Source organism: Ischnura elegans, chromosome 7 (assembly GCF_921293095.1).
Source record: "Ischnura elegans chromosome 7, ioIscEleg1.1, whole genome shotgun sequence".
Classification (NCBI taxonomy): domain Eukaryota; kingdom Metazoa; phylum Arthropoda; class Insecta; order Odonata; family Coenagrionidae; genus Ischnura; species Ischnura elegans.
This window is the reverse complement of record NC_060252.1, coordinates 15,020,752-15,037,851: the sequence shown is the minus strand read 5'-3', so window position 1 is coordinate 15,037,851 and position 17,100 is coordinate 15,020,752.

Below are 17,100 nucleotides of genomic sequence, written 5' to 3'. Positions count from 1 at the left end.
TGGCACTGTAAAATCATGACAAGTCCCGAATAGAACTTATTAGGGGTTGCAGTGGAATACATTTGAAAAAAAAATCCGTCAAATCAGTATATTACCTTAAAAAACGACTCATTACCTATTCAATTAGCATATTTCCACGTTATGTACCCACTCTTAAATATTTGACTTTCGTCCAGCCAGATCGGCCTTTCCGACTACTGTGCGTCGTCGGGCTCTCATCGCGGCGGCCCCTCCTATCTTTTTTTCCTTCCACTGTCTTTCTCCTCCGGGTGTGCAAGGGTGAAAAGCGAAGGCTTATAGACCTTGCCCTCGAGTGTGTAACCCCGCTAGCCCGCCCTGGGTACTCGTTCCACCTGCCCCCTCAGTTCCCCATCACTTTGCTCCTGATCTTTTTTCTCTGAAAAGGGTGGTTTACTATTATTTTTTTATAGCCTAAATCGAAAGATTATTACTCCTGGAGTACGCATTTCACGCTCTTAGATTTTCGAATGACGATATCTATTTTTCGCGACTAAACGAAAAGTGAAAATTTTCAAGCGCGCGAAAACGCGACGGCTAGGTAGGAATGATGGGAAAAGTCCGTGTGACGTATTTCTGGTTCCCGCTGCCGCCCTGTGAGGTGACCTTGAGGCGAGGCTTGAGCGCTGATACGACGCAGGCTGCTAGCAGGTAGCAGAGTACCCTGCTAGCAGGTAGCGCTTGGCTTAAATATGGATTATTTATACCTTATCAAACGAAGGAAACTTTCCGACCTTAGACAATTTTAATAAGTGATAATTAAGAGATGTTTCCCTGAGCTCTGTGCCTGATGCATCCATTGTTAATCTCAGACAATGTAAAACTCCTAACTACTCGTATAGAAACTAGGTCCCTGTGACATCATGTAGCGAGACACTGCATGGGCGCCAATCTGGCCTTTTTCAAATGAGGTTAAAATTGACCATTGCCATTCGTTTAAACTGGGAGTTCTAAAACCAAATAATTTTTATATAATGAAAACCCTAATGGTGGCTAACGAATAGCAATCAATGGATTTCGTTTTCTTTGATGAAGGAAACTACCCTATTCTTCACTTACGTTTGATAGCTCAGCAAAAAAACCATACAAGCGACAGGCGGGTACTGCGCAGGTAGGGCAACTGCGCCTCCTCCGCACCACACTCTCAAGTCCTTTCTGACCGTAAGTTGTTAGTTTAAGGTTAGTGGCAATACACTCCCTCAATTGATTCTCCCGCCAAGTGTGCACTGCGGAGCGGCAGCCAGAAACTCGCCGAATGGCCGCAGCATTGACTTGCCTTTACCTTTATGCCGACAAAAGAGAATTTTAAAGTTAATTTAGCTGCTCAGTGCGAAACATTACGTCCATTCCAGTTCAAAACTGAAGAAGAGACATGCCGACTTCTGGGAGTGTTCGGATCCATGACAACGCCCGTCATATCAGCGCTGATGCAGCCCAACTGCTCCGTGAGCAATTTCAATGGGGCATTTTCGATCGCCCGGCGTGCAATGTCGACCTAGTGCCGTATGACTTCCATTTTTACGCTGAAATGAAGATTTGGCTGGGAGGGAAGCGTTTTCAAAGGGCGATGAGCTTCAGGACAATGGCAAAAATCATTTGAAGTCATTGGCGGCAACATCCTATGAAGAAGGTATAGTGAAGCTTGTCCACAGGCACGACCAATACCTCAATCGCCGAAGCGATTACGTCGAAAGGACACCACAAGTGGGCTTAATATTTATCTATGAAATAATTTTCAATCAATCATTTTATCTTCTGTTCATGACCCATCAGAGCTTGAAAAAAACGGCCCTCGTACAGTCACTTTCAAAAGTTTTAGGACAAAGTTTGTGGCGCCACTTCTGCTTCTCAAGAAAATTTAGTTTCCCTTACCCCATTTGTTTTCCTTGCTCACGCACTGCAAATATTTCGCCTCCATGTGAAGATATATGAACAAAGAGGGAGAAGTTACTTGCTAAATTTATCGTTTTGTTTCGATCTTTGATGGATTTAATGATTAATTTCGTGTGCATACTGTGTGTCCTTGCTCCGGTTTTCACTGCTGGTCTGATATTATGTATTACAAAAACCTCAACGTCAGAAGTCGTGGTGGCGTAGTGGAGTTAATGCGACGTCGTCACAGTAAAGGTTGTTGGATCGATTCCCCTGCTCGGAGTTAAGATCTCAACATTTTTTTTCCTTGGTAACTCCTTTTGTATTTAATAATGGGTTTCAAATAATTTAAATTCGCTGTAACCGTTATATACTTTATAGTTTTTTTAATGGTAAGTGGTAATATACAAGTTAAGAATTGGGCAAGGGTTGACGTATCATTTTTATGGATTGCTAGGTATTTGCAAAAGGGGTAACCGTAACCCGACGGTAAGGGGCGCATTCAAACCCAGCGTTGGTATTAAATTAATGATTTTAGATTGGCAATGAAGGGTCACGCATAGTAGTTTATTGAAAATTTATTAATTGGTTTAGAAAGCTGTTGATTATTATGATTTTCTTCAATGAGCACCATCCTTCATCACTTGTCTCTTGAGACGGGTGATAAAGCACAATGTTCATCACCACAATCTCAGTCTAGGGATTCGAAATAGATCTTCGAAATTAAACTTTTAAACGAACTATTTATAAAAATTCCCTGGACAAGACCGCCGGTATGGGCTTCCCCAATATTTTTTAATGAGTCGGCACTCCAGCATATGAACCCATTATTAAAGATGGCGGAAATAAGGAATTCGCCTATATTTGAATCCTCTTTCAAGTACTGTGTTAAGGCGAACGACAAATAACTTCACTTGCGCGTCCAGAGCACGTTAAAAAAGATAGGGAGTAGAGAAAGCTAGCATCGGCTTTCTCTTGTTCTTAACGAAAGGCGACAAGGCACAGTGGGCGGAAATCGGAAAAAGCCGGACAAAATTACAAAATGGCTTTTTTTGAGTTATAAACTTGAAACTTCGCAGGTATACTTAAAAATGATTGAAATTTATTGATATGTACTTCATTTGACATAGATATTACCCGTTACTGAGGTACAGAGGCTAAAACGTGAGCAAATTTCCATAAAAACGCCCGTCTTCAATTTTCTCTGAAAATCTTCCAAAGTAAGTGAATGGTGAAGTTATGGGTGGATTCTTGCCGAATAAAAAACCACATAATCTGTTAGCATGGTGTTTTTTCTTAAATTTTCCGTAATCTTAAAGAATACAGTCCATAAATTCTTACCGTGCAGTAATAAAATGGCGGATACTGTTTTTCGACGAAGTTTTACATTTAGGTAGACTTTTAAATAGGTTTTCAGCAAGGTCGCGCAGAGTAACTTATATGACAGCATTGTTTGAAGATTTCTTGAGGTCTTTATGCAGTTTTATTTGAAATAAGTTTGCGTCGCCGGAAATTACATTGATTTTTCGATCGCGCGGCAGGGTTCCTCTCCGCGCGTTGGGAGTTGGATTAGCCGCGCCGCGGTAAGGTTATTGAAGCTGTATGGGTTTTAACGCTCAACATTCACCGTTTTTATCTTTTGCTTCAAGACACCGATTCTCAAATGGTCTATGGTGAAGACAGTGGAGGTTTTTTATGCGATGTACTTGCACGTTTCATCGAAGTTCATTTCGTTATCTTTGGATACGATCGAAGACCACGCTTCTATTAAAAGCGTTCAAACCTCGACAAAGTGAGTTGTTTTCCTGGGACTCATACAAAAAGACCTACCAGAAAGATACCAGCTGAGACCCTTATACCTTCTTCAATCACCGATCCCTGACCCTAAGGATTCTAATTTCGAAAACGGTCGTTTTATGACACCCTGGAGCGGAGCCCTTGGACGTCTTAACGGAGGTATTTCCATGGGAACTTCTAGCTTTTTTAAAATGTGCTTCATACCCTCAGCTCTACTTTATATCCATAAAATAATATGAAAATGGGGGAAAAATTGTTCACTGAGAAAAAAATGTTTGCTGCATTATTTATTGCTGAGGCTGAATTTAAGAGAAAATCCAGGTGCTCTGAAATTCCTCAGTGATTTCCTAACAAAACGTATCTCAAGGTCTTCCCTTAAGAAATTGGCTGAGAGTCCCCGAAAAAATGAACGATTTTTGTGTCGCTTCAAAAATTGGCCCGCTGAATCCATAACATTTCCGGAATATGCTTTGCATTACTTTCTCAATACTTCTACGGGAGTTGGTATTTTTGTAAGAATCTATTTCTTTCAAATTTATTGAATAAATACTATTCCACATTTAGCTTTACGTTACAAAATTCATACTTAATTCATACGTACCGACGGATCAATATTGACATAAATAGCGTGAATAAATTATTCTGCGACAACGTTGCGCTTGATAAAGGAAACTTACCCATGCGGGACTCGAACTCGACACTTCTTTGACAGGCGAGCATTTTACCCCGCCGCCACCCAATTCGGCAAATTGAACAAATAACGAACTGCAATAAGCGTCATTAAATTAATTCCCAATGTCCCATTCTCTCACCACTGCACTCCAAAGGTTTTCTATGGGATTCAAGTCTGGGGAATTAGATGGCTATGGCAAAACATGAATCCGTGGATGCTCTTCAAAAAAATTAGAAACGATATTTGCCCAATGGATTGGGCAATTGTCCTGGACGAAAGTCACTTCCTCGCCAGGCGGAACGACCGTTTCAATATACGGCAGAAGATGGTTCGTCAGGAATCCCACGTCCTCCTCTGCATTCAGTCTTCGAGACGTGGAAACTATAGGCCCAGGCCCTGCAGCCGTCATTGCACCCCAATAACTTTTGCTGAGGCGTCCTGAGTTATTCCTTGTAAGGATGTGCCGCTGATCGTATCTATGAACGTAATATGTTCATAGATACGATGTTGTATTAATCAATTCCATCATGATTGACAAAACAATAGAAAAAATATTAGCAATTTAAGACGCACGAACAAATGAAGCGGATAGTTTACCAACACTGAACATGAGACATATAATTGTTCATGAGAAAAACATGGATTTCCTAAATTCAGACTACAAACACTCAAAGGTTGACATAGTAATTAGCTAATCATCATCGCGAAACACGAAGCCGAAATTTGAATTTATTTGAACTCATAGGGCATATCAGATGGGATCATAGGAATCCTTGGAATGAGAATATCCTCATCTTTAAATTTTCCTTTGAATATAACCGCGTGAATCACATTGATTATTGTTTTTTTATCACCTAACATGTTCCATTGCATATTTTAGGTTTCAAAGGTTCATGACCACCGAGTCAACCTTCAGCTGTATATTGTGCGGTAGTAAGAAAGTAGTCACATATCAGAAGTTTAAAAATGCAGATGGATAGTTGGTGACTTCATCTATTTTTGTAAAACAGTCAATAGATTTGAGTAAATGCAGATTACCAATTATTTGCAAATTTCGAAGTTTCGAAGAAGTAATCCACATCTTCGTCCTGAGCCGCCAAAATCGCTCGCTCGCTCTAAAATTTGTGATTATTGTGCTCATCAGTCATGTTCGAGAGCACTTTGTTGAGGAGTTCATCTTTCGATGAAACGAAATTGCAAAAATGCCGAGGATATGAAATAAATCCGCTCGATACGTCGACAAGAACACGGCCTTTACCGAGAGTCAAAATTTTTTATGAGGCTCAGTCATTAAATTGGTAAAAACAAAACAGATCATTTAGTAAGTAGAATGACCGACTTGAACTAGAGCTGTTGAAGTGTTGCCAACTCCAAAAAATGTCCCCTATCATCCATATTAATTTCTTCCATGAACTGATATTATTTTTAAATGTTAATTCTGCTATTCGAGGTTGATACGAATCCAAAAAATTCTATTCATCTAGAAAATCGTTCAAATATGTGTAGCCGTTCTCGGGTTACAAATAGTGTAATTAACACGATTTACGACTTTTTTATGAATATAAATATACTTAGATTAAATAAATAACATAGAAACACTGAAAAAGGGACACTCACAAAATGTTTTTCAGACGTTTCTATGGGGTTACCCACCATTCTCAATGAGTGAGACAGGATTGCTGATGTCTTCTGTGGAGTTTAGGGGGGGGGGGGGGTTGAAGGGGTAGGTGGAGGTGAGGGGGAAATGGGGTGGGATTGGCTAGTGGCTACTGAGTGACGTTCAGCCCTGGCGGTTTGAACGCTGTTTCCACCCAGGTATGCTGGGTGAATATTCTGGTAGTATGTATTTCGATTTAGGAAAGGGAAAAGCACTGCTCGAAGGAACTATTTTGTGTTGGAGTACTGGTTCAACGAATGGGGGGGACTTGGTGGAGAGGTGATGGTTGTTCATTCGAATGGATACTGCCGTGGTGCATTCTCCAATGTATTAGGCAGGGCAGAAATTGTAGGATAGTCGGTAGATGGAATTAAAGGAAGTATTTAAAGGAAAAAGGAGAAGAGGAAGATTAATTGATGAATGGTGGGGAGGTGGAGCGAAACTAGAAGCAGCACTTGCATCTTGGGCGGTTGCATGTTGAGGAGGAGGAAGATAGTGGGGCAGTGCGGGGGAGAGAGGGGCGGGTGGATCGGAATATTTGCGCACGTGGGGTGCCTTTCTGTAGGTGATAGAAGGGCGGGAAGGGAGGAGATTGGAAGTACTTTGATGATGGGGTAGAGGTCTCTTAAGGTATTTTTTATTTCTTAGGGCTGTTTAGGCCTTCTTCTAATTCATTGGATAAAATTCTAGATTGTCCATTCGCAATAGGGTATAACATCAACAGGTTTCCATTATCAGCTCGCCGATTACTTGGATGAATCCGTTCTGACAAATTAGTTGGATCTTTGCATTGATTGAAAACTAGAAAACACATTCACCGCAAAACCCAAATGAAGTAGTATGTGATGATTATAAAGGCTATTTGCTGTATGTAAGTCAAGTTGGACGTCATATAATGACAACCATATCACCCGTCTCAAGGGACGGGTGAAAAGTATGGAGCTCATTACAGAGAATCATAACAATCAACAGCTTTCTAAACCAATTAATAAATTTTCAATAAACTACTATGCGTGACCCTTCATTGCCAATCTAAAATCATTAATTTAATACCAACGCTGGGTTTGAATGCGCCCCTTACCGTCGGGTTACGGTTACCCCTTTTGCAAATACCTAGCAATCCATAAAAATGATACGTCAACCCTTGCCCAATTCTTAACTTGTATATTACCACTTACCATTAAAAAAACTATAAAGTATATAACGGTTACAGCGAATTTAAATTCTTTGAAACCCATTATTAAATACAAAAGGAGTTACCAAGGAAAAAAATGTTGAGATCTTAATTCCGAGCAGGGGAATCGATCCAACAACCTTTACTGTGACGACGTCGCATTAACTCCACTACGCCACCACGACTTCTGACGTTGAGGTTTTTGTAATACATAATATCAGACCAGCAGTGAAAACCGGAGCAAGGACACACAGTATGCACACGAAATTAATCATTAAATCCATCAAAGATCGAAACAAAACGATAAATTTAGCAAGTAACTTCTCCCTCTTTGTTCATATATCTTCACATGGAGGCGAAATATTTGCAGTGCGTGAGCAAGGAAAACAAATGGAGTAAGGGAAACTAAATTTTCTTGAGAAGCAGAAGTGGCGCCACAAACTTTGTCCTAAAACTTTTGAAAGTGACTGTACATATTTATATGGTTCTATGGAGTTTCTATACTAGAAGTGCTAACTCGAAAATATTTCAGTGCCTGCCTTCTACTTTTATCCAGGGTAAAATGAAGTATACTCTTGCCGAAACCAAATTTGACATTATTTAAAATGTTTTTGTCAGAGGAACCGAAGGTATACAATGTGTTTCCCCAGTCATGCACTATATCAAAGTCTATGAAAAAAGTTTTGAAAAGTGCATTATTGGCTTCTTACTATAGAGAGTGTAGAGAAAATATTGCAGTAAAAAATTGATGTAAATTAGTCATTAATAAACTGTTAATAAGTAGCTTTAATGCACGCACTTCCACTGTTAAGAGATAGTCGCTCTATCACTACACCACCATTTGCCTGCCCTGGGCGGTAGGATGGCGACATTTGGAGAAATCAAAATTTGAATTGGAGATAAGAATGAATTTCCACGAAAAAAATTCCCCTAGAACGTGAATCGAGCCACAGAACTTTGGTTTTCCGGGCAGACTACTACGCTACCCAGATTCCTGATTTCCTATGCCAATTTTACCTTTGCTCCTTTGTATTTGTTGGGCCAATACTTGGATTGGAGAGCCGCAAAAGTGATTACTAACTTTTATATTTTGCCAGGAATTTCTAGGGGGGTCGGCCGTCCCCTCAGTTCACCCTTATATTGCCCCTGATCGGGCAATTTCTGACAATTTAGCGTTCACTGGGAGGAGGCATCTGACATGGCCAGGGGCGCAGCTAGGAATTAAGGCTAGGGGGGGGGGGTTTCAGACGCAACAAATACTGGGGGTATTGCATACCCGCCAGGGTAAGCGGGAGGTGCGGAGGCCTTCCGCCGGAAAAAATTAAGATAAATGGTTCAAACTGGTGATTTTTACGGCCTTCTGAGGGACATTTCATTAATCCTCACACTATTCTCTAAGCAAAATTAATCCAATTAAGTAAAATAGATTTAACATAAAAATTTCTTTGAGCTCTGGGGGGGGGGGGGGGGGTTATCCCCCAAAACCTCCCCTCGCTGCGCCCCTGGACATGGCGACCTAAGCGGCGGCCTCGCGGTGACACCTCGGCCACGGATGAGGAGGCTCCCGGCATCGCAGCTTTGCCGAGAACCGGTCGCCGAGACCGAGCGATCATCCGTATTTATTGGGGAAACACATCCGCAAGCGAGCGCCTTCATCCTCCTCGAAGAGGCGAGCGTGGCCAAAGGATGATGCACGTCCTTTTATCATTCATCCCCTCCAACCCGCACCCCTTCCTTCCCTGTCGCCGTTTAAAGCTTTGGCGAGCGTTGGAAATAGGATTGTGCCAGCCAAGGGACGGCAGCGACTCGAGATTGGCATTTATTCCTCTTCTTTTCTTTTTAAGTCCCATTTGCGAGGCGGACACTTCCAGTTCGATGGCCTTATTCTTCGGCGTCTACTTTTACCCTTTTCTTCTGTATTTTTGCTTTGCATCAACAGCTATTTCTTTTTCATTTTTCCTGTACTTAATTAACATTTTGTTGTGCTAATTACTATATTTTGCTCCAAGACTCAGAGCATTGTAAACATATATTCTATTCTATCGGGATAAAGAGCTGGTGATTCGCCGACCAATCTCTGTTTTGCCTAAAGGTAAACAGCCGGCGAGTAGCCGGTTTCTTCGCTTTATTAGTTAAAGGAGACATAGCAATATTTCCATAGAATTTATTTGAGCCCGGCGCGTTTCGCTGTTAAAATAACAACCTCAAGTGCTCAAATAAATTCTGTGGAAATATTGCTATGTCTCCTTTAACTAATATTAGTGACTGCCACCACACCGTGCCACATATTATACAAAGGGTTTTGTTGTTGTCTGTTTTTAATTTGTTTTAGCTAATGTATAAAACTTATGCATTACTGAAAAAATGAGTACATTTTTTTCATCACAAATGAAGGCACGAATCTTACGATGAAACCTTAAGCAGAAGACGGGACAACCTAGTTGGCCACATTTTGAGGCACGATGGCATGATGAAGACTATCGTTGAAGAACAAGTGAAAGGGAAAAAGGGCAAGGGACGGCCCCGAATGAGTTATATAGGACAGGCTATAATGGATGTAAAAGAGAAGAAATGCGTAGCTATGAAAAGGTTAGCGGATAGGAGACAGAAATGGAGAGCTGCGTCAAACCAATCTTAGGATTGCTGGCTAATGATGATGATTGCTTTTTTTAAATCTTAAGCTATCATCATGAAATGCTTAGGTTTATGTGGTAGACCTTTGCCTATATGCCAACCTAAAATATTAGCATTTTCCCCCCGAGAAAAATACTTTAAATTTTCATATTTCAGGTATTGAATGAAATCAATTTTTTCTGCGTAATTACGCGTTTCCAAATAAATTATGCTCATAATTTACTGCTTTTATAAGTGGCATCCCTGCTAAAAGTAGTATTAGGAGAAGAAAATTATTCATCCGAACCGTCTTATTTAATAGTTTTGGTTTTTAAGCAATAATTTTAAATAGGTGTGACATGGGTATTAAAGTGGAATCTATGGAAAACTGTGATTTTTTTGCAAATGTGGTGTGCTTTCTTTCGGCGATTTCTTTCAATGACTCACTACTTTGCTTCCACCTCCCTCACTGTTTTCCCCAAATCATAGCCTTGCTCTCAACTTCACCTCAAATGCGTAATCACTCTTTCCTAAATTCTGCTTCCTACCAATCTCTCTGTTTTTCAACCCATGTACACTCTGACTGCTAGGTCATACCTTGCCTCTTGAAAATGGCATAAATATCTAGAAAGCGCTTGAGGTCAAGGAAATATAATGAATCACAAGATTCCAACGGCGAAACAGGCAAACAGACAAAGCAAGTTCAGACAAAGCAAGTTCAGACAAAGCGTGTAAAAATCCACTTTTCATGTTTACTAATTCCAAACCTTTCATTTAAAACTTGTATCTCTGCTTAGCCTTTTCATATTTTTCAGTCCACAATTAAAAAACGTAACTCTCAGGGTCATGAAAATATCAACCCCTATGAAAACGCGAGCCATTATAATGCTTCCGTCTTGGACTTACGACAAAGTAGAGATAGATATTCAGGCAACCAAACCCAGTGGCGCAGGGAGGGGGTGTTTGGGGGATAAAATCCCCCAAAGCTCAGAGAAATTTTAAAATTAAAATTATGTGATTTAAATAAATATTATCTGAGGTAATTTAATAGCACACTATAATTTCACTTCAGAGCTTATTAAAATTTTTGAATATTATTATCATAAAATAGATTTATATTACTTATAGACTAGTGTAAGGATCAATAAAATACCCCTTAGAAAGCCGATATACCATACCATATATCTAAAAATTTTCAGGGGCGAGGCCCCCGCACCTCTCACTTGGGCGGTACTCCATACCACCAAGGCCCCCCAGCATTAGTTTCGCCTAAAACCCCCCCTAGCCTTAATTCCTAACTGCGCCCCTGGCCAAACCTACTGTACCGCAATATGGAGTCTCGGACTTAAGACCCAAACGCCTTATTAGGTAAACCCTCTCTGAAATTCGCTGCGATAAGTGGTGATTTTGCTGCCAGCACTCCTGACCCCGGTCAAATGAACTTAATAAAATGTGTGTGTGAATATCATATGAACTTAATAAAATACAAATGAAAGCTGGGTGATTCGTCAACAACTGCTATGGGTGTAGTGAAAGGGTTACATAGATGTTAAATGAATTAGTTTGGGAGCCGCAAGAGACTCGGAGGCTCCGCGCTAGGCTTAGATTTCTTGAGCTATTACGATTAAATATATTCAAGTGCGACACTGAGAACATCATTTTATAACCCCACTACATTTCCAAGTCCGCGAGAAACGATAAATTAAGAGGGATATTTTGCCGAACGGATAAGTATGGTAATTCGTTCTTCCCCCGAACGAAAAGGACTTTGATAAATTTTAGGCGTAATTTCTGGATTCGTAACAACTAGTGCCCTAACACCCCCCGCCACGCACCTAATGAGGCGTCATGCAGGGTAGTATGCAGATGTAGATGAAGTCAAATATTTTTTTGTATGGCGAATTCCACGTCTGGTAGAAATAAAACTGTAACTGAGCGTTTGAATGCGTTATTAGTAATTTGAAAATGCAATGCTTAGATAACAGGGTAGTTTCCTTCATCAAAGAAAACGGAAGGCATTGATTGCGATCCCTTACCCACCATTATTGTATTCATAAATTATTTGGTTTTAGAAATCCCAGTCTAGACGAATATTAATGGTCAATTTTAACCTCATTTGAAAAAGGCCAGATTGGTGCCCATGCGATGCCACTCCACGTCACGTCAAAGAGACCTAGATGATGCTATACGAGTAGTCAGGAGTTTTACATTGTCTGAGATTACCAGTGCATGCATGAGGCACAGAGCTCAGGGAAACATTTCTTAATAATCACCTAGGGTATTAAAATTGCCTATTGTTGGAAAGTTTCCTTCGTTTGATAGGGTATTAACAATCCTTATTTAAGCCAAGCACTACCTGCTGGCTGGGTACTCAACACTACCGCCATACTCGGCAGCAAGCAGCCTCCATCGTAGCGGCGTTCATAGCCTCGCACCCAGGTGGCCTCACACTGCAGCAGCCAGACTTCACACGGGCTTTTCCCAGCATTCATACATAGCCGTTGCGTTTTCGCGCGCTTGAAAATTTTCACTTTTCATTAAATCGCGAAAAATAGTTATCGTCATTTAAAAATCTAAAAGCGCGAAATACGTACTCCAGGAGTAATAATCTTTCGATCTAGGCAATAAAAATAATAGGAAACCACCCTACTGCTATCACACACCGCTCATATGATATTCTTGAGCGCTCAGAAGCTCTGTGGCTATGAAAAGATCAGCAAAAATTATTTCCTTTTGCATTCGTATGCGCCGAATGGGAATTGGCTAATGATCGATATTCCTTTTCGTTCATTTATTTTAAAATTCCTACTGAAATATGCACGAAAACGTTTCCATGGGTTACTATTAAACCTTTCTCTACACAAAACGTTCTTCAAGATTTATCTTCCATCTGATTTTAAAAATGATTCCTAAATTTTACTTCTCTTTTTCCGACTCCTTTTCTTGCTACAAGATTCACGATCCTTGCCTAGTTGCTCTGTCGCGGACACTTTTGGTACAACACTCAGTCCGTCGACTCCTCAGTCGATTTAGAAACGTAGACTGCGTGGCACCTTCTGTTAAGAGTAGACAAAGGCCGTCGCGGCGCCGGGTTTCTCTCCCCCCTTCCCTACCTTACCCTCATGAAGAAATTTGGCCTTATTTTGCGGAAGGTTTTTTTTTATAAGACACATTGCAAATAGGCCAATGGCCAGGTGGCAAGCTAAAATGTAAAGCCTGGACTATAATTACATTGTTTGGCAAAGAAAAGGATCATCATCATCACTGGTCAACAATTCTAGGATTTGTTTGACGCAGCTCTCCACTCAGTTCTCCTATCAGCTAATCTTTTCACACCTACGCATTTCTTCTCTTTTACATCCTTCTTTACTTGTTCCATGTATTTTGTTCGAGATCTTCCTTTTCCGTTCTTTCCTTCCACCTGTCCTTCGACGATTGTCTTCATCAGGCCATCATGTCTCAAGATGTGGCCTATAAGGATGTTCCGTCTTCTTATTAAGGTTTTCATGAGGCTTCTCTTCTCTCCTACTCTTCTTAGGACTTCTTTGTTACTAACTCGGTCGATCCATTTGATTTTCATCATTCTTCTGTAGCACCACATTTCAAAGGCCTCTATCCTTGCTTTCTCCGCTGCGGTCATTGTCCATGCCTCACTTCCGTATAGGAGCAGACGGAAAGGATACTGTATGAAAAATACACCCAGCGAGAAGGGCATATCCAAAATAATAATAATAAAAAATAAGAAAAAATCACAATACAAATTAAAAACAAAAAACGCAAGTATCACAACAAAAGAAGTCAATCAATATAATGAGAGGCTATCATTACTTTCAATTTTCGATACAAGTAAGTCTTTTAACTCCATCTTATATCTATTTGATGTTTTAGGGTAAGGATTTAAGATTAGTTTAGATTGAGGTTAGTTTTGGGGGTGGGGAGATCATTTATAGGGTGTTGAGGGGCTGTAATTTATATCTTATGTCAATATTACAGAATACTTGATTTTTGCTACTGACATCCGCGGCAGAATGCTGTGGGCATAAAATTATATTTGGAAGGAGGATTTTAGTCCATTGTTCCCACCCTGCTCGCCATCAGTGACGCCATGGCAAAATTAGTAATGCCGAAACGCACTTTCCTTTACTTATTTTAATGTGCAATATTACCCTGCGTTTCTTAGTTATTATTTACATTTTATTACATGTTTTTGTTTTGGTTACGAATGCATACATTAGAAATTTTGAGGCAACAAAATTTATAAATGTGTTATTTGACTATTATGTTTTTTGTTAACCACTGCAGGAACGGCATTATTATTTTCATCTCGATATGGACATGTCTAAACCATCTGGGTGAAAATTTATTTAATTATATAAATTTTGAATACTTTCTTCCAAGTTGACAATAGATGCCAAGCATGGGCGAAGTTGATAGTTTTATGTAAGGGGGGGGGGAAGGCAGCAATCCTACCGGGGGTTTAGGGGCCATGAAACAGGCTCCCCCTGCACCGCCCCCCAAAACTCCGCCCATGCTGCCAACCTACCCCTATCCGTAGAAGATGCACGATTTGAAAGAGTTGAATTATTAGCCTCAGCCCAAAAAATTACATAAAAAATTCTCTTGGATTGAAGGGGGTAAAATTATTGCCATTAATTCGCCTCCGTCCGATGTATCCGACGCTGAGGTGGTGGGTTTGCGAGGGTAGTGGACGAGGGTTGAGGGAGGAAGGGGGGCGGGGGGAGGTGTTTTGAAGGAAACCGGGTGGCGCTAAGGAAGGAAGCTTGGAGCAGAGATGAGAGGAACCGGTTTCCAGAATATCCGGACCTCATTTCACACGGACGGGTTTCGTTAGGAATGAGGTTGAGTGGGAAAAGTAGAGAAAGGATGAGCGGTGGGGGGGTGGGTGGGGAGGTGTCGGGAGGTCATTCCCAATAAAGGGAAGGGGGGGGGGAGGGGATAATAGGAGGGGGAGCCGAAGGATTTGTTGCAATTCTCACGGGCGAACCGTCGCGGAACGAAATCATCCCGACAGCTCGCATCCGAGCATTTTTAGCGAAGGGGACTTCGTAGATGAGGCCCCAATCCCTCCCGTAGATGCTTGGTGTATCTGGGAGCATTTCAATGAGAGATGAGTCGATTCCACTTTCTTTCGATTCCGATTGCAATTCCGATTCTTTCAAATCTATTCTCGATTCCAATTCCACCGATTCTTATCCATGCCTACAGGTGGGATATTGATTTATCAGGGGCATTGCTGTCATTAAAATTTAAGAATTGAATGGAATGAAATAACAAAGGCAGTTAAGCGGCCTGAAAAGTACATTTGTTTTAAATAGCGAATAAGTACAGGACGAGGACAACGGTGCTGTGGTAGATGAAAAAAGCAGAAAATCAGAGGGTAAAAATGCGGCCTGAATGAATGAAGGAATTTATGTGGAATTAGGAAGTTTTTTACAGTTCATTTTGTTAGTATTTTAATGGGTTGATTTGAATGGATGCATATGTGTAAGATATGCTCTCAAATACTTCGCTCCCGTGGTACAAAGTATATGGCTAACTTAATCTTTATGTCACATGTTTTCTTTAGTTGATGCCATTTCGACTGGTATCGGAATAAATTTTTTTTTTAATCGGACCTAATTGTAACTTTTTCCTCTTCTTTTCGATATTTTCCAGTATCAACTTTGGAACTACAAACGCAAGTGTTGTAAAAGTTGGTATTTTTGGAAAGAAAAGAGTTGAGGAGAGGATCACTGGTTGTGGAGGAAAAGAAGATGATAGCCAAGAATGGTGTTTTATTTGTATCTGGTATATAAAGGCCTGGTTACACGGTACATTAACACGTACAAGTTAATGTACGTTTGCGTGAATGATTTTGATGGACCGGAACGGAACATATACGAATGCATGAACCAAATTAGAACAGGTTCTATTTTCTGTGCATGCATTCGCACAAGTTGGGTGGTTACACGGTGGATTTTGACGTTCATTCTCGCGTTCATGCATTTAGAAATTAACCCGTACGTGTTCATGTATCGTGTAAACAGGCCTTAACTGTAGGATTGACTGGGCGGAAACATGGTCGCTGACAATGGAGAGTGGAAATGGTGGATGTGAAGAGAAAACTACTGGAGGAGTTAAGGAGGAAGTTTTGAATGGAGCATATACTGAGGGGAGAGAATATTGGGTTGGTACCATGATTTGGATTGAACTATAATTTAGGCTTCTATTCACTTAGCTCTTTTTCAATTTCCATTTATCATGGAGATATTCCGAGATATTGGACTAAAATTTCAATCGGGGGCTCCTGTTTATATTTTCCCTGAGGTTTCATAGTTAAATCATTCGGCACCGCATTGTAATATTTATCCATTTTTAATGAATTTATATAAATTCTGGATGGAATTCACTAAATGCATAGTTTTTGTTTTTAAAATAAATTTGTAAGCCATGAAATTCATTGAAATTTATCTCCTTAGCTGTGGATCGGTATGGACCTCAAAGAGAAGGAAATGGAAAATTTCACAAAAATCATATTGACTTCACTTCTCGAAACAATTCATTTAAATTCACGCACAAAGTATTTTTTTCGACTGTTTCCATTCATCAATAAATTCATAAAACTTTCTGACATAATTTTATTTTACTATGTCATTTAAAACGTGGTCTATTTCATACGTGGGATTTCATATTGCTTTACCAGCAATCATAAGGTGTGTGCATGCTGTCATCTAACATAAGCAAGATAAAATAAGCCAATCTACGAGTGGGTTAATTAGAAGTTTCCAAAGGAAGAGATAACCGAACGCCAATCAAAATATTAGGTAGAATAACTGGAAAAGTTTCAGGTGTTGACTGAGACAGACTTAGCTCTTGCTTTATAATGGGCACCCAAAACACTTAATTAGACAGTAAAAAGTATAAGATGGAGTTCACGGGAGAGAGGAAATTTCCGGTGGGACGATGGGACTTTGCTGTAATCTTCGATGCAAAATGAGATAAAATACAATTGATAAATACCAATTAGGTATAATATAAAAATACCAGTGTAATAAGCATAAAAACTTAAAGTTCAGTCTAAAACGAGGCTGAAATGCGTAAGGGTTATTAGATAGAAATTAGTTTTTAGTCCGTCTTCGTTTCTTAGTTTTTTAGTCATCAAACTCGCACACACGTCTGCGTCCACAGTGATAATTCAAATGCCGCCTAAAGGTCACTCGGACCAAGATCCGCCAAAATGCGGAGAGAGATCATCTCTTCGGTGGCGAACAAAAGCAAAAAAATCAATGAGAATAT